Genomic DNA, 21,613 nt, shown 5'->3' on the forward strand with positions numbered 1-21,613 from the left:
CAACCAAAACCTTATACCTTATGGAAAAATTAACTCAAAATGGATCATTTGTCTAAGTTCAAAGTATAAAACTTTTCAAAGAAAACCTAGGAGAAAAATCTTTGTGACCTAGGATTAGGCAAAGAGTTCTTAGACATGACACAAAAAGCATAATTCAGAAAATAAAAGATTGATAAATCTTAATCAGAACTATTAATTGGACTTAATCGAACTATTTTTTTCTCTTATTATAAAATGTTGAACATGTACTTACCATACAACCCAGGAGTCCTATTGCTGGATATTTACTCTAGAGAAATAGAAAATTATGTTTGCACAAAAACCTATATATGCATATTCATAACAGCTCCCTTCATAAGCACCCCAAAATTCACCAAGATACCATTCAACAGAGGAATGGATAAACAGCCTGGTACCTTTGTACCATGGAATACTACTCAACAAGTAAAAGAGACACGCTGCTAGACACACTACATGTAATACCTTGAATAAATCTCAAAAGTATGCTGAGTGAAAGAAGTCAATGTCAGAAAATTACACGCTGTATAATCTCATTTATTTGACTTTTTGTTTTGAGACAGAGTCTCGCTCTGTCACTCAGGCTGGAGTGCAGTGCGATCTTGGCTCACTGCAACCTTCGCCTCCCGGGTTCAAGCGATTATCCTGCCTCAGCCTCCTGTGTAGCTGGGACTAAAGGCACATGCCACCACACCCAGCTAATTTTTGTATTTTTAATAGAGGTGGGGTTTCACTGTGTTGGTCAGGCTGGTCTCAAACTCCTGACGTGGTGATCCGCCTGCCTCGGCCTTCCAAAGTGCTGGGATTACAGGCGTGAGCCACCGCACCGGGCCTATTTGACATTCTTAAAAAACAAAATTGCAGTGTTGTATTAGGTTGATGCAACCGTAATTACAGTTTTCACCATTACAGTTTCGCCAAATAGGAGGCTAAGCATTACTTTCGCCATTACTTTTTTTTTCTTTTTTTAATTTATTTATTTTTATTCATTATTATTATTATACTTTAAGTTGTAGGGTACATGTGCACAACGTGCAGGTTTGCTACATATGTATACTTGTGCCATGTTGGTGTGCTGCACCCATCAACTCGTCATTTACATCAGGTATAACTCCCAATGCAATCCCTCCCCCCTCCCCCCTCCCCATGATAGGCCCCGGTGTGTGATGTTCCCCTTCCCGAGTCCAAGTGATCTCATTGTTCAGTTTCCACCTATGAGTGAGAACATGCGGTGTTTGGTTTTCTGTTCTTGTGATTTTAATGGCAAAAACCGCAATTACTGTTGCACCAATCTGTAGAACAAATCAGTGATTACTAGGGGTTAAAATTGGGGGTAGACTTTGGTTATGGCATTTATAGGATGAACTGGAGAGGACAGTCTGTTACAGTTATCCATATAGGAGGGGATAAGGGCTTGAACTAGAAGGGTATACTGATTATACATCTGTAGACCCAGGACCAGCATTAGAAATAGAAGTGTATGTGTCTGGCATGGAATCCCTTATATGGTGATAGGGTGGACTCTTGGATGCTAACCTGGCCTTTTCTCAAATGTACGTAAGAAAGGCAGCAAGCCTACAGCTCAGAGTTTCTCTGACCTGGTGGCTTTCTCCTTCCTCTCAAGCTGTCAGTACCTCCAAATATTGGACATGCCTTTGTGAGGAACTAGGGTGGCATGGAGAGCTGTGCCCACTCACCTGTGTTATCTGGTGTATATTTACTCTTTCAGTGCTATTGCTGGTATCATTGATAGCTGGGGACCTGTTGAGCAGGAGAGGGTTCGAAAGGGAGGATGTTGCATTCAATAGCCAGCACATGGGAAGCTCTTTACAGTTTGCTGAATGAATGGAGGAATGAAATCCTTCGAGACACTTTAAAAGGTATATTCCTTAAGGCGATTAAAGAAAAAAAAAGGACTAGATTCAGGGAAAAAAAAAAAATTGTCTTGAATACCAACTCTGAATGGTAATGGGTGCCTAGAGCTCCCAGTTGAGTGGAAAATGAAGGCTGTGTCTTGGCCCGCTGAGAAAATGTGCCAGGCGTAATCCTCAATGTCTGCCTAGATCATAGGAGAAGGAATGGAGGATAGGAAGCTAAGCAGAGGCTGAGAAAGAATTCAGATTGGGCAGACTGGGACTGGAACATCATCAGCAAAGGTGAAAGTTGAAGCCTTTTCAGTAGATGAGCATCTGAAAGAGGAAATGCAGAGGGTAAGAGAAGTCCCACATCACTGGAATGTGTTCCCTGATCACCTTCCTCTCCTGTTCCCAGCTACCTTTCAGTTGGGCTGAGTGGGAAACAGGGAAACATAGCTGTAGCTATTCTTTAGACACATTTAATATTATGAGTATAGATTGCTGTTAATAGCAGCAAGGACACAAATTTTGCTGTCCTATGTTTGAATCCTGGCTCTATCGCTTAGTAGCTCTGTGATGTTGGCCAAGTGTCTTAGCCTTTCAGAGCTGGTTTTCTCACCTGTAAGAATAGAATGATAATAACTTGTAAAAACTTTGCAGTATGAATGAAGTGTGAAATAAAATAGGTGTTCAATAAGTGGTAGTTATTACAGGTATGGCAGAGTTACTCAAATGCAATACTATATTTACCAATGGGATATTACTTTTATATGGAAGTAGATTATTATAAATAGTCAAGGATTTAAGAATGTAATTGCAGGATGTTTCTTTCATCGTCATTTGCTGCATAATCCTAGCAAAGTAATTTTAGTATTAATTAGCTGAATGCTACTGGAACTGGTGATAGCTTTGTTATACAGAACTAAATAAAACGATGGTAGTCATTTAAATGTTGTACTACCTATATCTGTTAAACACTGTAATAAAATTGGCGACTTATAACTGTATCCGGCTCATCTCTGTTTCATTTCTCCCTGGTATCCTATAAAATCTCCCTGGTGATTTTCTTTAGTTAAAAGTGCAATCTGTTCTGCCTATTGAATAATATCATAAACACACACACACACACACACACACAAGCCACCTTAAACATGGAAAGTGTGTCTAAGATGTTTGCCACTTTCTAAATTTGGATGAGGCTCCTAAAAGTTCTAATCATCGAAAGAGATACCCCTCTTTCTGATGTCATTCTCTGGCATCTTCTGTGAGTTATTCCTACACCTCACTGAATTCCCTTCTTCTAGACCATGAAATAATACATTGATTTCTCTCTGAATAATGGTAAATTGTGTTACTGTGGCATTCAGACACATCTTCCCTGTGGGTTTTTATGTGGTTTGTCATCCATTTTTTGAAACAGCATTGGGCATGAATTGGCGCCTGCTTTCCTGAGCCTCATTGTTCACCCACATAGAGAACAGGCTCCAGCTACTCCTGCTTCTTATATTTCACCATGCACTGCGTGCCGCTGCATGCCTCTGTGTCCTTTTACCATCTTGCCCTCACTATTCAGAATACCTTTTCTAGTTTTCACAAAAACTCACCCTTCAAGTGCCCACTGACACATCTGGGAAGCCTTCCTGGGAATTCATCAAAGGGCGTAGATCCTTCCTCTTCTGTGTTCCTGCAGCATCTAGTATGGCCTCTGTCACAGCCTTCCCCATATAAGCCAGCAACTGGTTGCTTTCTTGTATGTCTTCTCACCCCTAAAGATAACCAACAGCCCCCTGTGGATAAAGACTTCGTCTTGCTTCTTTTTGTGTCCATAACACCTATGCCAGTGTCTTACTGGCATAGAAATAATTAAATGCTACTGAGTGACTAAATGAAATAACCTTGCCCTCTAATGTTCTTTCTCATGGTTGACAATAGCACTGTGCTATTAAATAGTGTTCATTGCAGAAGCTTCTGGAAGATCTCACTTGCCTTCCAGACTTTGGTGTGTCCTGTGTGTAAGACCTTTGTATCGGATAGGAAAACTCCCTCATGTTGTAGTGACCAATTTCTTTAATTTCTTTCCCCTTCCTGGAAATCTCTTTAATTAAATTTTCCGAGGCCTTTCGCTGGTGACCTAAAGGCCCCAAGGGATTACGTGTGTAGGAACTAATCTGGCTCTGAGCCTAAGAATGGTTTATTGCTTCGGAGAAATTACTTTCTGGACAATTTAAACTAGATTTTCCTTCTGTATATGTTTTTAGATAATAATGGAAAAAAATCATAAATTACCCAGAACCTAGGAAAAAGGGTTTTAACCTTGTTGTATTACATAGGTCACCTAAATAGGAAATGAGCATTTTCAAAGATGCCAACAAAAAGCTGATAATCTTGAGTCTCTGGTCCAATTGATTCCCCATTAGATTCATACTCTCATCCCCATTAATGGTTAAATAGGTAAACATATGTACTCAGTCTCTTTGGTATTTTTTGAGAGAGAAGTCACTTAAGTGAATGTGTTCAACAAATCTTTCATGAGAATCTGTTTGAGGCAAGGCATTGTACTAGGCACTTTCAGGGATGCAGTTCCTTAAGGACAATATTGTCCCTGCTTGCAAGGTAAGAAACATAAAGAAAGCAACATAAAAATGGCATTATGCCTTGTGAGAAGTATAGGAGCATGCTTTTGGAGGTCAGAGAAAAAGAAGGGCACATTTGCCTGAGCTGCATTAGAGAAGATTGGGTGTTAAAGCCAAATCTCCTGGTAAAATGTCCAAGAAATCCATCTTACTTGCAGTGTAGGGACAAAATATGATGGCTTCCATTATCTTTTAAAATAATTTGGAGATTTAAAATGTATACATATCTTCAATCCTAACTTTCATATCTTTAGTTTTCCAGTATGAGATTAAGATAAACATATGCGCGAATGGCACTTATCCTCAAAGTCTTTATCCCACAGGCTAATGGGCAGAGTCTTGGTATGTCAATAATGCTTCTGAAGAAAGAGCAGAAATGTAGCTGAACATGAGAATGTTTGAGTTACTTATTCAAAGATATGCTAAATTTAATCTCAAAGAAATCACTTTAGTGGTATCTCTGAATGTCTTCTAAAATAATATCAATTTCCCTCTGTCTGGAATATTTTAAATATGACCTTGCTTAATGTTGAAAGAGTAGACAAGAAGCTGAACTATTAATGTTTCTTCCATTTCCAAGACTCTCTGCTGACCCTCTCAGCCAATAAAATACAAGGAAGTGGGACTGAGAAACAATTAATTGCCCTGTTGAACTCATGCTATGAGAGAAGTTGTGCAATGTCCAGGGACACATTCAGTGAATACTTTAGACAAAATACTGTGCTAAGCAGAGGGCCTGGAAAGATGAATCTTATACAGTCCCCATGACAGCACTCATAGCTCAGTGGGGCAACAGTGAACATGCATCTCCTATATTACCATCAATCAATACATAACATAATAAGTGCACAATAAAAGTGAAACAAGTAATATGGGGTAGATAATTCTCCAGGATAGCCTCACAGAATGATCTCATTTGATAACATTGAATAATAAACCCCAAAGTTAGAAAAATGCAAGAATCAAAACACCAAATATATACGAGGGGAGGAAAGCTGTACCCATATTGTCCTGTTTATTAGAAAGAATGAAGATGATTTACTCACTCATAGTCTAGAAAGAAGAGCTTTGCATTATCTTTCTGGTAGTGATTTTCATGGAGTCATTCAGACCTACCCAGTCTTTTGCATGATCAGGATGGGCCTTATTTTCAAGTGGAATCTTGAGGTTTTTGTGAGGAGGTGTTCTACATCCAGCCTTTCTGACCCACTAGGCTCTTTCATACTGTTATGGTATTTGAAATGTGGTTCGTCGCAAAAGATGATGCCTTGGAGTATTTACGTCTTTTAGTCTTCAGATGACCTCTTATCCACATATACACCCAGAAAGTGTTTGAATTACCACCCGTGATCTGAATATTAGTTGGCAACTGGCTAAAAACAATGCTGAACCATTAAAGGAAGTAGTACAACCTTTACAAACACTACTAAAGGTGCTAAGAGGAGAGATAGGGCTGAAATTTGAAACTGATAGTATCTGCTTTGCAATTTTTCTGTACAGTGTGCTTTCTCTCTCTCTCTCCCCTCCTTCCTCTACCTGCTCCCCTACTTCAACTTCTCTCTCATTTTCTCTTCCAGCCCTCGTCCTCCCAATCTCATGCTCTCAACTAAAAAAAGAACTGTAAAAATACTAGAGTAATGGGAGTTTTCATAGTTGAGTAGAACAACCTTGGCAAGATAGGTACAAAATGCACACGTGCCATCTTACCACCATTTCTTAGCCAAATTTACTACTCAAAGAGTTCTATTAGAATAGCAAAAATATACCTTCTCCCAAAAATATACCCTCTGCTAAGCACCAGAAATCCCCAAACATTGCTAAAATATCCAAGAGCACTTCAAACGTCTGAAACTCTGGTTAAGGATAGTTCTTAGTTTTACAGCAATAGTTCTGTGTGAGTTAAAAAAGAAAATTTTCCAGGCACAGCAGCTTGCATCTGTAATCCCAGCTACTCTGCTCAGGGGGCTGAGGAGGGAAGATGGCTTGAGGCCAGGAGTTTGAGACCATTATGGCATCAGAGCAAGACCCCATCTCTAAACAAGTTAAAAAAAAATAGCTGGGAAGGTGGTGCATACCTGTAGTCCCAGCTACTCTGAAGGCTAAAGTGGGAGAATAGCTTGAGCCCAGAAGTTTGAGGCTGCAGTGAACCATGGTCACCCCACTGCACTCCAGCTTGGATGACACAGGAAGATCCCTGTCTCTTAAGGAAAAAAAAGACCTGTATAGATTTGGGAAGTGAGGGGAAAAGATGTTATTTTGGAAGGTGAAGGATGAAAAGATGTTATTATTGAAAGATGAGAAAAATTTCCCAGAAAAGGGCTGACCTGTTTAGCATCAGATGTGGAATGTTTATATTTTCCCCTTTATGTTTAGTTTATTTCATCAAAAGTGTGGCTATAGTAATCCTAATCAGAACACTTTGCTGGAAGGTCACTGACCCCTAAAGTTCTCAGAATCATGAAGAGATCAGATAAGGCAGCCTAATTTGTGGCACTACTTGGTTAAGAAAAAAATCCCAGGGATAGGAGGGAGAATCCTTGCCTAGGGCCCAGTCCAGTGGCCAGCTATGATACACCCAGGAAGTCTCCACGACCCAAGTCATAGAGGGCTGGGATAGAAGAAAGCTTTATAGGAAGAAACTCTTCACTTTGCATTCAAGTTATTCTCTCTCCCTAAAGGGATACCTGCATTTTCAAGTTCCCTTAAAGTTAGATTGGCAAATAATTCCCTAAGTATAAGAAATGTGTCTTAGAAATGTGTAGAGTTATAAACACTCAGTAATTAATCTGCATTTGGGACTTAGCTTCTGCCTCCTGGAAGTAACCATAATTATGAACTTGTCTACTAATAAGAGCTACTATTGGTTGATTTCTTACTATAGTTAGGAATTTTCTAAGCATTTTAAGTACATTTTCTACTTGTAAGGTAATGACATCTCAAATGATGAGACTTTAGGTACCAAAGATCACAGATTTAGTGTAGGGACATAGCTCTGAGCCCAGGGGGTTTCACCCTCAACCAAGAAGCCATGCTGCCTCCTGGAAGGAAACTGAGGCCCTGAGATACTTTTTACTTGCCCAAGGCAACTTGACTTGCTGAATTCAAATGTGGGTCCAAATCTTTCTAAATTTTTATGCTCGTAATCTGAAATGAACAAGCTTATACACTAATCAAATGAAGAACAGGGAACAGTTTATCATTTTATTTTTTTCAAGGAAAGCTGTTCCTTAATGAATCTTATTAAGATTACAAAGGGTTTTATTGGGAGACTTGGAGAACTGTAGTATCTTGGAAGCATTTTTATCATTTTCTGTACACATCCCACATAGCACCTTGCTCTGAAGTCACAGCTCTCTTGACAGACTTTAAGCAGAATGGATATTTTGATGCTTCCATGATTATCATTCCCAAATGTTTTTTTCTTCCATCTGCCAGTCTAATCATCTAAGACAAATCTTGTAGCAAATTGAAAAACTTGTCATGAAATAAATCTAACTAAAACTTAGTGCACACAATTCTTAATTACTTAGGAATGGACTCAAGAATTATCAGCTATAGTTAGAAAGATTCCAGTTTAGATTTGTATTAATTGAGTTACTGAATTGCTGAACAGGGATATACTCAGCTGTGTTTTCAGTGGATGCTTTCCATGGCTCAGACTAGGGATAATTCCTGTATTTTTGAACGAAAGCCCCTTGATAGGTAGAAAAACAGGTTCTCGAGCTATGTCATAGAAGTGTGTTACTAAAATATTTGGAAGCTGACTTCTATATCTAAACAAATTATAAGTCACCATAAACAGATATTATAGAAAGTTGATAAAGCAACAATGGCAAAAAGAAAGAGAAATATGATTTTTTTTAAGTTTCAATCCTTTTGTGCTTCTTGGCTAAGAAATCTACTTCTTTTAGTGCAATTCAACTTAAACTAGAGGCCACACTTTTCTCTGGCTCTCTTAAACTCTAAAGAGATTGTCTTGCTGAGGCAGGAGCCCAGAACCTGCCTTGAGGCTTGAAGTTTCAGGAGGTAAGCACAAAGCCTTGCAGGTTACATTTTCCTCAACCTTTCAATTAGCTAAAAAGTTTCATTTAAGCTTGTGTTGGCTCTCGAAAGCAGAGGCGGAGCCTGCTCTGCCATTCAAAATGAATGTAGAGGCGATGAGACTGCTCAGTTCCTACTCATTTCCCATGACTGTGTTCAAACGGATGTGCTTAATACTTGGTAAAGAGTAGAGTACCTCTTCCTTCTTCTGTGCCTAGTCCAGGTCTTTGAAGTCTGATGTCTGCAAAGCTCTGCAGTGCTGGAGCTGTCAGGCAGTTTGCCACCCTCCTTCTCCACCTATCCTGTATCCCCCAAACAAGGTTATTTCTTAAGGAGTACCCTTTGTTTTAAACATCTTACAGTCATCCAAGCATGGTAAAGCAATTTTGGATCATTATATAATTTTTCCACAAACTTCAATAGGCTTTTATAAAATCTGTTGTGTTTGGCACTGTATTTGGACCTAAAGAGGAAACAGAATATTTGGAACATAGTCCCTGATGAATGCAAGGTTCTCTCTTGTTTACCAATAAAAAAAGAAAAGAAATTATACAAATACAAGAATTGGGGCTGGGTTTGCCATCCCACACCTATCAATAGCTCACATCTATAAATCCCAGCACTTTGTGAGTCCAAGGTGGGAGGACTGCTTGAGTCCAGGAGCTTAAGAGGAGCTTTAGTAACATTGTGAGACCCCTATCTCTACCAGAAAAAAATAAAATAAAATAAATTAATTAGCTGGCAAGGTAGCACGCACCTGTAGGCCCAGTTATTCAGGAGGCTGAGATAGGAGAATTGTGTGTGGGTCCAGAGTTCAAGGCTACAATGAGCTATGATCACACCAGTGCATTCCAGCCAAAACCCTGCCTCAAAAAACAAAACAAAAAACAAGAAAAACACAATTGGAACATATCAAACAGCGGCATGTAAATAGAAGAAGCAAATTGTGCTATATATAAAAGTGAGGCAATCTACATGATTTTTGACCATTTCAACTGTATATTTCTTTAATGTGCATAAATAAAAAGCTTCAGTTCTTTTGAATGCCTTCTTTCTTACTCATTCTGATCTTTAGTGTGTAATCCATAAAAGGCCATTGCACCCTCCATAAATCTTCTTTAATTCAAAGCATAACTCTCAGAGTTCAAAAACTGAGCAGATTAGCTATTGCTGCTCCTCACTGAAATTGTCGGTGTATAAACGTCTCCCTGGAGTCACCACTACAGTCGGCATAAAAATAAATCAAAAGTCAGCTATAAGTTCCAATGATTTATCAATGAGTTTTTTAATGATGTGTGTCTGAATTATAGCATTTTTACAAACCCCACCACCAGTTGCTATTTTCATTAGTTCATAGCATTTTTGAGTTTATGTGTGTATATAAATATACATACATACACATACGTGAATTTGCATCTATAAATTTTGCATTTCATAATGACATATTCTTTGCCACTAGATCAGCTATACTATTTTTGGAAACATTACTCTCTACTTGGAAATCATAACCTCTCAGTCAATCTAAATATGACTTCATAACTTTTATAGTTTTTACCCATACTTTTGCAAAACCTTATTGTGATTGCAAAATAGCTCTGTGTGGTTAAGGGGATAAAAGAGAGTAACCTTGCATTACATACCCTAAAAATGCTTCGAGTCTCTGTTTGGGTATTGGGATCTGGATATGTCTGATGTGTCCGTGTGCTAGTGTGAGCAGAAAATCTAAGAGGTTAAATAAGTGAGGGTTTTTAAATCAAAACTTTGACTCTATTTCTTCTCCAGTTGCTAATTAAATTAAAGTCGAATACCCAGAACAATGCTTCCAGGATTCCCTTGATCCTGGAAAAAAGATTAACATTAACTTAAAATGCAGAGCAGCATTAATTTTATTCATTAGGCCTAAATAACGCTCTTATTAATTTATCATTCTCCTTTAGAAGGGGGGTCTAAAAGTTCTATTGTCAAATGCTAAGGATTTTTTCATTAAAAATTTTATTCTACTTTAATTCTCTATTGACATGATAGTAGTACATTTTGATTTTTGTTTTTGTTTTTGTTTTTTGAGATGGAGTCTTGCTCTGTCACCCAGGCTGAAGTGCAGTGGTGCTATCTCGGCTCACTGCAACCTCTGCCTCCTGGATTCAAGCGATTCTCCTACCTCAGCCTCCCAGGTAGCTGGGATTACAGGAGTGTGCTACGACACCCAGCTAATTTTTGCATTTTTAGTAGAGACAGGGTTGTACTATGTTGGCCAGTCTGGTCTCAAACTCCTGACCTCAAGTGATCCACCCACATCAGCCTTCCAGAGTGCCGGGATTACAGACATGAACCACCATACCCGGCCGATAGTAGTAAAATTTAAAACGACTTCTTAAAATTTTATATACACAAAAATCACCTGGGGATATTGTTGAAATGCAAATACTGATTCCGAAGGTCCAGAGTTGGGCCTGAGATTGCGCATTCTTAATAAGCACCAGGTGGTTTCTAGACAACATTTTGAACAAGATTTTAAAGTATCTAAGCATGTACTGCAAAGTTTCACCAACAGCATTATTTTTCTGTGACCCACAATGGCTTCCTAAAGTGTGCTTGCCTGAGTTCTCCTTCTGATGCCAAGTTCAGCATTACTCACTCTTTTCTTACTTATGTTAGAGGTTGCTAATCCAGAAGAATGTCTCAATAAACCTTCTTATGGACTTGGAACTGATCTAGTTCTAACTTTTCTCCAGGTGTGTGTTTGTGCGAACCTTAAAAATATTCTAGCGGTGTGTAGAAAACTAAAGCATGCTTTAGACACATATTTTGTGCATTTAAAAGGGTTTCATGTGACTTACTCCTGGGATCTCATCCCAAACTGCCTATACTGTTTCCCTAATCCCCATGCATGACAGAACTAAAAGAGGCTGGTGAATTCCTCTATACCAGAGATACTAGGGCAAGGCCAATCCATTGCCTTTCAACTTCTCCTTGCACGAGGCACACATCCCTTGAGCTAGAATGAAAACTGTACATCTCAAAGGGATAAATAAATGTTTGCTGAATGAGATTGAATGAGAGGGGCAGAAAGTTGAGGCCCCCTGTACCACTAACAGAACAGTAAGTACTTTTAATTGGGCAGGAAGTGGGTTAGAATGATTAGCCCCATAGTGATTTAGCCATAAATGATCTGTACAAACATAAAACAGGCTGAATGGGTCATATGACATTTGGATATATTAGGTCCCTACAGAGATGGTAGGGAAATGGTGCCAAACTGCCCAGATGCGTACGCTAATCATTGAATGCCAGAGAGACTGTATAGGCCAGGGATGTGGAACAATGGTTAAATGCCCTCTACTAGGTGTACACACTACACACACGCCATACCTGTGCCATCAACCCCTGGTCACCTACTGGACAATATCCAAAAAGTAGATTACATTCAAGACAGACCTAGGGGACCAGTTCAGGTTCAGAAATGCCCCAGAGGTGTTTTTACTTGTTGAAATGTTGAATTTATATGTCCAGCATGCAGATGCAGAAGAGGGCTGCTTAGGATGACTTTCAAGAGTCTGGCACTGTCAGAAGAAAATCCCATAAAATATCCCACTGTTGGAAGAAGCTAAAAGTGTATCAGTGTGCCTCATTATTCACAAGTCTCTCTTGGACTAAGCTTGTACATGTTCATTCAGAGACAATTATGAACATCCTTTAAGATGTTTGAAGACCCAGATTCCTGAAATTTGGAAGAAACTGCACTGGGGATAAGAATTAGTATATAGGACTCTATACTAGAAACTTAAAATCTTAGACTTGGAAGCAACATTAGAGGTCATTAGTCCAAACTGCCACTCAAAGCTGGAATCCTCTTTGCTATATTCCTTGGCAGATGGTCACCCAGCCTCTGCTTGAACATTTCCAGAAGTCTTCACCTTCTTCCACCTTGACAAAGAAAATCTCTCAGCTGCCCCAAAGTCTTCTCTGTCTCAAGTCAACAGCCCCGTTCTTCTAACTTTTCTTCCCTTGACCAATCCTTACCCACCTAAATAAGTAGCAAATTATCAAGATCCTTCTAAAAATGTGACCTCCAGGACTGATCATGGTACTCATAAGACCTCACTAGTACAGATGCAGCACAACTAATGTCTATGTATGCTGGGTTGTTTTTTTAAATTCATGTGGCATAAAATTGTACATTTTTCCACCAGCCATGACACTTCAGAATTTTACAAAGTTTATAGAAAACTGAAAGCCCATAGCATTTTCACATGAACAATGATAAAACCCTTCCTTATTCTCTGTAGGATAATGAATTTTCCTTTTAAACCTAAATTCAGAATCTGACATATATCTCTTTAAAGAGGCCAGCTCATTAACTTTGGTCTGTTGTTCTGGTTGGAAAGGAGTTTTCTTAGCTACTCATCTCAGTTGTGTGCCAACCATAGATTACATAAAATACTCTTTTTTGTGTCTTTAATCAAATCGTTGATGAAAATGTTTATTAGACCAATCTTGAGTCTGTCACATATCTCTTTATATTGGCATTAATTTACTAGTTTCTGTAGACCTATCAGAGAGCCCAGCACATAGTAACTGCTCAATAAATGTTTGTTGAGTTAAATGTACAGGTTTTCACCACGTATGTATCTTTCAACTAGAATCTTAGGTAGCCCACATTATTCTGTGTTTCCCATAGCAAATAACCAAAAATTATCAAATGCTTTGCTAAAATAGTCATATAGTAGAAATGAGCACTAGATTGAGCCGATAAAACCCACATTCCGAATCTTATGTAGCTTACATTAGTCTGTCTTTCCCATAGCACATCACCAAAAATTATCAAATGCTTTGCTAAAATAAAGTAGTCATATAGTAGAAATGAGCAGTAGATTGAGCCAAGAAAACCCACATTCCAGTGGTTGCTTGCTGAGGGCCTCAGATAACCTCTTTTATTGTCCTTGTTTCCCCTTTGTTTGAAAACAGGAATCATTAGTACCGGCTCTGACACTCACACAATTATTATAAGGATCAAGTGTGATAACATATGTGAAGATAGTTTATAAATTATTTGTAGTATGATGGTTCTTCCATGAGTTAAAATTATGCCTGTACCTTTAGTTGTGGGATTTAGTGTCTTCAGGTAGTAGCAAGTGTCCCTACCTCCTTTGTTTCGAATCTTGCTTTAGCTTTTGAAACTTTGACTACTGGAAAATATATAGAGGTTTTAATTGACGTTTACTCAAAATAGGCAACATCGTCTAGTAGGATTAGAATGAAAACATTTTCATCTTTCTTACTATTTAAATCTTTTAAAATAACTTTGGCTAGTTGTTTTTAACCAACAAAACCTCCTGTTTGTTTTTAAAAGAATGGGGAAGTGTAAATCCTGTAAAATGTGAATAGATGAGTAGGCTTTTATAAACCCTTCCCATGCTGGCTACAACTAAAAACAAAAACATAAAAACTTCATTTGTATGACTTTATCACTCAAAAGTTGTGAACACTTTTAATGACTGTACATTAATTCTTCATATAGATTCTATTGAAGGCCTATAATAACCAAAATGGTATCAATGTTTGTGTTCTTTCCCCTAAAAGAATAAATGTCTTTATGAAGTGAAACATAACAGAATAACTCCTTATTTCCTCTGGCCTAGATTGGATAATTTTATTCATGAACTATGATATAAATTATTGGAATGTCTTAGGATCTGTAATGGGTAGATTTAATTTAATATTGCCATTAAGAAAAAACAATTTTGAACTTCCCTGATGGGCTGATATTGGGGAAGCCAAATTGCTTTTAATAGACTTGATCTTGATATATGTAAAGTTGGTGATATACCTCAGCTCAAACTGGGCAACTACTCAGAAAGGTCAAATTCAAGGCAAAATTTGAAAAGGAAGCCATGATTTTATAACCAGCTTTATATTAATCCCAGAGATCTGAGCAGAAAACTTCATTTATTCACTCAAAGCTAATTAAACCTAACTACTGGCTACACACTTAAGAGTGGACTAGGAACATTTTCAAATAGTTCCACAAGTTTTAACAAAATGACTCATAAAATTGTAAAAGATCTGTTCCATAATGTGTATATGTCCTGACATATAGAACATGGAATTTCTACTGGATTCAATACAGAATGTGTCCATATAACACTTTGTTGTTTAGGGGAATGCTAACTGCAATTCTCATATCTTTTCACCAATTCAAAGAGCTGTTAGAAACTGTAAATTTTAGTGTTTCACACAGGTAGGTTATCATAACAAATCATCTGGCCAGGAGATGCTGAACCTTTCTGTAACTTTTCCAACACAGGAAGGATAGCTTGTTCCATAGCTTCAGCAGCTTAGAAAAGAGCAATTTTAGGGAGAGTACATGTTTATATTTAGCCCTAAGCTGAGTTCCATCAAGGCAGCTCTTAAGAGACTGCAGAAGTTTTTAAAATTATCTTATTTAAAAGAATTCATTGTCATAAAAGCTTTGGTCAAGGTCCTTATGGGCCCATTTTCATGAAAAAAACAAAAAAAAAAAAACACAAAAAAACAAGAGGCCGAGCTCAGTTAGTAAAGAAGAAATGATATTATTCCCAGAAGCTCCAGCATGCATCTCTTCTGTCTCACCTCCCAAACACAAAAGTTAAAATTCAATTTTGGCAAATTTTTATGGATACCTAGAGTATGCCTGAACTATTGTATATACTCTGTAGTAAAGAACAGGATAGACAAGATTCCTGATCTTCATAGAGCCAACTTTCTATTAGAGCAGGCAGATGGGATACATGAGAACAGAAAATGAGAAAAATAAAAGAAAATGTTCAAGAGTAATGAAGATTTTGAAGAAAATAAAACAGGTAGATTACCTGTTTTAAATTGGGCAGGTGGTTAGAAAATTCTGCAAGAGGTATGGCATCTCCACCCTGAAGACAGAGTGATATTTTAGAAATGCAGTTGGTTAATGTCACTCCAACCCTGAATTGAAACACTCAAATGGCTTCTACAGTCTTTAACATGACCTGCCTGCCCTGCAAGATCTGGCTGAGTCTGCCTCTCGCATCTCATTTAGTACCGTTCCCCAGCTTGCTGGTATCACCTTATTCAGTATTCAGTTCTATGTGCCTCTTCAAGATCATAACCACAGTTGAATTTTTCATGTATGTGATGCTTTGACTGGTGTCTAAGTCAACTATTAGACTGGGAACTCCATGAAGACAGGGACTACATCTGGCTTTGATCACCACTGTATCCCCAGCACCTGGTGCAACATCTGGGTCACAATAGATGCTAAATGCATGCTTTGTAACTTGTGAAAGCATAAAAGTCAAAGAGGGAGCTGAGATGTCATGGCATAGCAGTTCCCAAAACCAGTCTGCTCTAGGATTATACAATCTAGTAATTCTTTTCAAGAATCATTTTAAAAGTTTATTGCTCACACAGGTATGGTATATTGAGTGCCTGTTGTACAAGGACTTATACTAGATACTTTAGGAAATAAAAAGATGAAAATACATGGCCTCTGTCACTACAGAATTTATATCTTTAGTCTCTTCATAAGTGAGAAAACCTTAAGGTAGACTGTAGCAAGTATTCATTTATTTATCCAACCAATAAATGTGCCAGACACTGCTCTGGGGATGTAATGGTGAGTCTCTGACTTTACATAGTTATGATCTAATGGGGAAACCAGAATTGGTCAAATACTCACACAAATATGTAGCTGCAACACTGATCTGTGTTATGAAGGAACACACTACTATGAGAATATATGGAAGGGGTTGGAGGTAGGGGCTCTGATCTATTTGGTTAGGTAGGAGACTTGAAGTCCAGGGAAGGGTTCTGATGGAGAGTATTCTAAGAAGAAATGGAAGTGAACTGGACCTTTGAAGAGATCTGTGAAGCCAGGACAGAGAGCAGAGGAATGTGGTGTATTAATCCATTTTCACGCTGCTGATAAAGACATACCCAAGACTGGGCAAGCCTCACAATCATGGCGGATGGCAAGGAGGAGCAAGTCACATCTTACATGGATGGTGGCAGGCAAAGAGAGGGCTTGTACAGAGAAACTCCCATTTTTAAAACCATCCCATCTTGTGAGACCCATTCACTATCATGAGAACAGCACGGGAAAAACATGATTCAGCCATCTTCCTCAGGTTTCCTCCCACAACAGGTGGCGATTATGGGAGCTACAAGATGAGATTTGGGTGGGGACATGGAGTCTAGCCATATTATGTGGTTAGATAATATTTGACCTTTTACTTTAAAGAATAGGTAAACGTGTTTAAATGGATAATCTTGCGTAAAGCTAGAAGGGCAGGTCAGGGAAACAGCAACAACCAGATTCAACAGTAATAGAATTGGGGGCACCCTGGAAGGTTTTCAGGGGTTTAGATTGGTTTGAGGATTGCAAGTCTGAAGGAGGCTAGTGGGAAATAAGGGCAGAAGTAGAGGCTGAAGAAGATTGTACAGGACTGTAAATGCTCAGGGAAGGATGTGGGGCTTGCTTTAGGAGAAGGTGTCCAGCCACTCACCTCTTCCATTTCCTTCCTTCACACTTCTCTATGGCCAGTGTCAGAGAAAAGCATGACTGGACCACATCCCATGCACCTCCTCAAGCAAATCACTTTTTTCATGCTCTGCTCTTTTCCCAATTTCAGCATCCTCTTTCTTGCTCTTGCTTATTTCACCTCTAGTCAGTTCTTTTCTGATCAGGGGAACACTTGATTCTGTATCCTTCTTTACCTTGCACTACATTGGCTCCCTTTATCTCAACAGACAAGCTTCTTCAGACAGTGGTCTGCACGGCCTCTCTGCACTTCCCCAATTGCCCAGTACATCTTCAGCCCACTGCTCCTTTAAACTACTCTTGCCAAGGTCACCCACGGCCCACCTCTCTGTTGCTCAGCAGACACTTTTCAGCTCTTATTTTACTTTACCTCTCTGTGAGTAATTGATGCTGCTGATTCCTCCCTCCTCCAGGAAAATCCCTCTTTAGTTTCCAGAACCACATCCTTTTTTCTCAGCCATCTTCATAGAATCCTTTCTCCTGCACTATATTATACAGCATGACCTGGAAGCAGACTCTGAGATGGAGAGCTTCCTGCAAAAATGTTTGTTGGGGAGTGCCCTTGAGAGATACACCTGTAAGGAAGACAGGAAGGCAGGAGCAGTAGGTGGAGGGTTAAGCTGACCCACCGTCAAGTTGTAGCCAACCATAAGGGACACTCTAGAGCTAAAATAACCCTTCGGAATTGTCTTAAATTGTAGCCAGAGTGGCTCAGTCTTGTTATCTGAGCATCAGCCAGTCATTGGCTGTGGGTCACCATCTAGGACGGTTGTAATCTTGGGCAAGGCAATTCTCTGTGGCTAAGAGGGATTCCCATGGAGGGCCACACTGCATATCAAAACTGAACTCACTATCTCCACTCCAGTCCTCTTGCAAATCCACTGCTTATCTTCATGTCTCAACTTCCTCAATAGCAGCAACAGCGTCTGCCTAGCTAGGCTGCCAGAGCAGTGTTCTCTCCATGTCCCGTGTCCAAATAGTCACCATGGCCTGTAAATTTTACATCATTCACATATCTTGTATTCACTCCCTTTTCTCCATCCCCAGTGCTGCTAGTTTGGTTCGGAGTCTGAATTGTCCCTCCAATTTCTCCCAATGAGACCCCTTCTTCTAGTCGTGACAGACTGCAATCTATTACTCTGTTTTGCACAATGCTTAAAATCCTTAACTGCCTTCTCACTGCTACAGGGCCAAGTCTGAACTCCTTAGGATGTCACAGAAATCATCTACTGACCTGCCTCCCTGTCCACCCCCAGCACCTCCCTTTCTGAATTCTTTTTGAACTTGCTCCTAGCTAACTGGCCTTCTAGGGTCTAAGTTACAGAGATAACTTTTGAGAGGTAAGGAAAGCTACCGACAACACTAGATCATATTATACTTGGCAGTGATTTCTTCTCAGTGACAAACAAAGCCCTTGACCCAGAACAGTGATAAGCAAAGCATTTCATTAAATACCAGTATTAACCCCAGGAGATCACATGACCTTTTGAGCTGACCAGCTTTGGCAAAAACACAGCTCCTGCCTGCTAGCTGGGCTAATCTGAGACTGAAAGTTGCCACTAAATCCTGATTAAGCATGACTTATGCCCCCAGCTGTTAACACTGATACACTCGCAGTGCCAAGACCAGGCGCCATTCCCCAGGCACTTACACACGCCTGTCTGCTAATGCCCGCTGCTGTTGCTGCCCGCTGGAATGGGAAGGAGAGGATCAAGGTCACTCTTGAGTCAGTGAGGAGCCAGGAAACTTTTGCTAACGCGTGCCTGATGGTGGTATGCTGGTTTTTGTTTATTCTCTGCATCAGGCCAGACAACGTCAAGCAGAATCTGAAGTCTCTTCATTGGCATTATGTGACCTGAAAGCATTCGCTGCACGTTTCTAGTCTTAATCATAGGAAGAGAAAGGAGGGGGAGAGATGGAGAAAAAATTAGGATAGGAATGATAAGAGAAAGAGAGAGAGAGAAAGACTATCAACCGAACTTGTTATTTTTGAAAAATAACTTCTGGTGAAAATGGAGCTCCTCTGGAAAACACAGGCCAGTTTTGCTTTCAGAGCAGGAGCTCGCCTTTTGATCTTTTGCTAAGAACCCAACACCCTCAGGGCAGCCACCCCCACGGACAGCTGAAGGCGGCCTCCCAGCCCCTCGGGTGGCCAGGGATGTTTTTGCTTTGGTGTCAGCAGGACCTGACGGCAGTATTTTGGAACCAAGGCTGGCTTCCTTCTCCTCTCTCCGGCCCCATCCCCTTGCTCGGGTTTCAAGCGTGTCCCTTCTGCACTGCCCTCTTGCATTCGCTTTCTTCTCGAGCTGGTGAATGTTACCCTAGAGGGGGCTGCAGCACCGCAGGCTTCCTCCTCGCCGCCACCATTTGCTATTGTTGGCTGCGACTCCGGTGCCCGGCGCCAACTCCTCCGCAGCTAGTGAGGACCCTGCACTCGGCTCACCCAAACAGACGAGCCGGCGCAGAGTCTGCACACGCCGGGCAGCCCCTCTCCCTCACCCCCACGATTCTGAGCACGGAGATGCTCATTGCACCACGTGTGCATTTCCCCACGTGTGCATGGTCCACTGCACCCAGGCACATGCAGCCTCGATTCACACTGGCTTATCTCCAGTCCGGAGCCTTTGTCCCCCACCCGCGTTTATGCACACTCCCCTGCGCCCATGATGGGTTGTTGGCAGGGTTTTTTGTTTTTTTTTTTTCTTTTTTCTTTTCCTTTTATTTTCAAAGGATCCATATTAGTTTCCTGTAAAATTCCTTTGGAGGCTTCCTGGACATTGCGTTCTGAAAGCTTTTTATGAAACACGGTGTCATCTTCACTAGGTCATGACCGCCCTGCCAGGGACTTGTGTGTCCTGCATTCGCAAATTCCAAGCCCCTCAGGCAACATGGCCTAGAAACAAATCACCCCTGGTGCCTATGTCTTCATTTTCCTTTAATGTGTTCCAGTAAGGCATTAAAGAATAGATAACACTGTAACACTGAATTTGCTCGTTGTTATTCCTTACTGAGGATGCTCAGTTTTTGGAAATATGTGGCAGATATCAGTAAATGGCAAACATCATTATAATAGCATTTTTGTTTGTTTCTTTGTTTGTTTGTTTGTTTTTGAGACAGAGTCTCGCTCTGTCACCCAGACTGGAGTGCAGTGGCATGATCTCAGCTCACTGCAATCTCTATCTCCCTGGTTCAAGCAATTCTCCTGCCTCAGTCTCCCTAGTAGCTGGGATTACAGGTGTGCACCACCACACCCAGCTAATTTTTGTATTTTTTTTTTTTTTTTTTTTTTTTTGAGACGGAGTCTCGCTCTGTCGCCCAGGCTGGAGTGCAGTGGCGCAATCTCGGCTCACTGCAAGCTCCGCCTCCCGGGTTCACGCCATTCTCCTGCCTCAGCCTCCCGAGTAGCTGGGACTACAGGCGCCCGCCACTGCGCCCGGCTAATTTTTTTCTATTTTTTTTAGTAGGGATGGGGTTTCACCATGGTCTCGATCTCCTGACCTTGTGATCCGCCCGCCTCGGCCTCCCAAAGTGCTGGGATTACAGGCGTGAGCCACCGCGCCCGGCCTAATTTTTGTATTTTTTGTAGAGATGGGGTTTCACTATGTTGGCCGGGATGGTCTCGATCTCCTGACCTTGTGATCTGCCTGCCTCAGCCTCCCAAAGTGCTGGGATTACAGGCGTGAACCACTGAGCCTGGCCTATAATAGCTAACTTTAAAAAAAAATTGGAAGACTTAAAATTGTATTTTGTTCATGGCTGTATTCTGAGACTCTAGTGTCTGACTCTTGAATGCTTTATCAGTACTTACTGGAGGAATGTCAGGTAAGGTGCTAGGCACTTTATATTTTATCCCATTTCCTCTTGATACAGCCATCTGATAGATGACAAAAGGATAATTTGTGTGTCCAAGATCATATAATCAGAAAGTGGTTGACCCCTGATCCCTCGTGTGGTCTGAGCCTAAGTTTTTAATCTATAGTACACTACTTCATACCATCCAGTAACTTACTATGTGTATTCAATTTTAAATTTGTACTCAATTTTAAATCTTCCTCAAACACCCTGAGATATGTTCACTGTGGTACTAGCTAGCTAGCCACTGCAGATCCTGCTTAAAATTCTCTTAAAATTTATTTATTATGTTTTTGGTAATATTCTCAGGTAGCCTTCCTTGCATTATTCTTCGTGATTATGCTTTTACGCAGACAAGAGCTCTGCTGTGGTACAATATGCATCTCTGGAAAACACCTTGCATCCTGGGAAACACACACTAGAACCAGACTCATGAGAAAATTAGATACAGGCAGACCCCTCAATACCCATGCAACTTTGTTAACAGAACACCCACAAAAACAGTAACAAATCTGTAAAATCACTAGCACAGTTTAAAAGATGTGTTAGGTTTCTATAAATACTACTATAAATATAGGACTCTGTCTTAAAAAGTAAAAGTTTAATGACAGGGTAGATAAGGACCCATTCTTCCACTCATTCAATAAGCACAAGACACTGCA

At 40.2% G+C, this 21,613-nt stretch overlaps 1 long non-coding RNA gene across 1 annotated transcript; it reads right to left on the minus strand.

Moving 5' to 3' along the window:
• Positions 1–1,224: 1,224 nt before the first annotated feature.
• On the minus strand, positions 1,225–18,453 carry LOC140713050 (uncharacterized). The gene is made up of 5 exons (XR_012094930.1): positions 17,951–18,453; positions 17,470–17,674; positions 9,306–9,411; positions 3,479–3,640; positions 1,225–2,207 (listed from the first exon to the last, which is right to left on the minus strand). It is a non-coding gene; the product is annotated as an uncharacterized lncRNA (long non-coding RNA).
• Positions 18,454–21,613: the final 3,160 nt, after the last annotated feature.

Source organism: Chlorocebus sabaeus, chromosome 12 (assembly GCF_047675955.1).
Source record: "Chlorocebus sabaeus isolate Y175 chromosome 12, mChlSab1.0.hap1, whole genome shotgun sequence".
Lineage (NCBI taxonomy): Eukaryota > Metazoa > Chordata > Mammalia > Primates > Cercopithecidae > Chlorocebus > Chlorocebus sabaeus.